The sequence below is a fragment of the Rhinichthys klamathensis genome, unplaced genomic scaffold (assembly GCF_029890125.1).
Source record: "Rhinichthys klamathensis goyatoka isolate OS25496 unplaced genomic scaffold, OSU_Roscu_1.1 h1tg000370l_1, whole genome shotgun sequence".
Taxonomy (NCBI): Eukaryota; Metazoa; Chordata; class Actinopteri; order Cypriniformes; family Leuciscidae; genus Rhinichthys; species Rhinichthys klamathensis.
The window spans coordinates 480,647-482,373 of record NW_026606878.1 but is presented as its reverse complement, the minus strand read 5'-3'; positions in this window follow the sequence as shown (position 1 = coordinate 482,373).

The following is a 1,727-nucleotide window of genomic DNA, read 5'->3' as shown; positions in this document are numbered from 1 at the left end:
CCCGCCGCTCTGATTGGCTGCTGACGCAACGCCTGCGGCGAGCCACGCCCACACCGCACTTGACCACGAAAGTGCAGGTGCTACTTTTGCATTCCAGTGCACATCATATATGACACTATTTTAGACCATTTTAAAAACAAAAATGCAAAAGACTTATGAGGCATGTTCCTTTAATTTCTTTACTTTAACGTTGTAATTTACCCCTGGCATAAATTGTTTTCTCCTACATAGATGTTTTCATATTTGTTGTGAGTTGTATATATTTTTACGAATTTTGTGTAGGGTATATTCTGGTGATTCATAAAAAAAAAACAAATAGAGAGCACATCACAATGAATGCTTTTCCACTGAAAAAAACTGACCATAATTCTCTTAGAATGTAGGCCTACTAATTTTAATAAATGTTTATTTTGCGTTTAATTTGAGGTAAACCCTGCAATAATGAATGTTAATATCTTGCGTTTCTATTTAATATATATGGGAGTGTGGAGTGTGTGTGTTTTTTTTAACACCCCAGTGCATATGCTTGTGTCGCTTATTAGTTAATGTAAAATACATAAAGACATAAATAAAACCAGTCAATCTAAGAAAGACATGTGGCCTTTAGAGAGTGCTGTTGTGATGCGGCCAAACAAAGTGCTATTATTCAGATTGAGGAACAGAAAGAACACTTGAGTTTTCTTCTCTACAGCTAGAAAGAGACACATTGTGACGTTTTTGACAAGAGAATTATTGATCGTTGAGAGGAAGGGGACACGTTCGGCATGGCGGTGTCAACACACAATACAATGGACATTTTAATTTGAAAGTGTGAAAGACGACCATAAATTGGACTAGGAAAAGTTTAAGACTGGCAGTGAGGTCACTGAAAGCCACAACGTTATCCCATTCAGACGATGCACCATTCTCAGGGTGTTTAGTTTAGGCTATGAGATGATAAAAATTGCACTTTAAAATTAATTTTCAAAAGTTTGCATTTTCAGGCCCCCAAAACCACGTTGTCGTATAAATGAGCGGCCAAAACACAAAGTTTTCCGTTTTTAGTTCCATTTTATTTTCATGGTGTCTGTCATAGCCTACAACAGGTCAGAATGAAGATAACCAACAGCAGCAGCCCTTGAATGTGGACTGGGAAAAAAAACAACTAAAATGGTACGCTAACAAATTAACTGTTTTGATCAAGTCAAAAATATCGTTTAACATAACTGAAACCACCTAAATACATTGATTTATTCCATCAAAACGTATTTTTGTGTGTTAAAGCAGATAAAACTCTTTAAGGTAAAATTGGCAAGTTAGCCAACATTGTGTTTGTTCATGTAGCCTGAAGGTGTGAGTGGCAACAGCAGCTGTTCTCGTTTTTGCATATAGCCTAGTACCCCCCAAACCATCATGTGTCCATAATAAACACCCACTGTTTACACTGTCCAATTATAACTCCGATCCATGAGCTCAATGTCCAGAAATATACAAAGTGACTAAGCTCACCAAGAATAACAACAGCTTTCAAATACCTTATTTTTAGGTATCAACCAAGTCAAAATTTAGGCCTACTTTTCCTAAAGGCATCATAACAGCTTCCCCACTTTTCACTGGGATGCCCACAGCATTTAAAACCCCCTAAATGATAGTCCTTCTAAATTAGGCCTTGCACAGAGCACTCCCATCCATCTCGAGCACTTTCAGGAAATTAAAGAAAGCAGAAGCTGAACGCTTGTCTACAAACA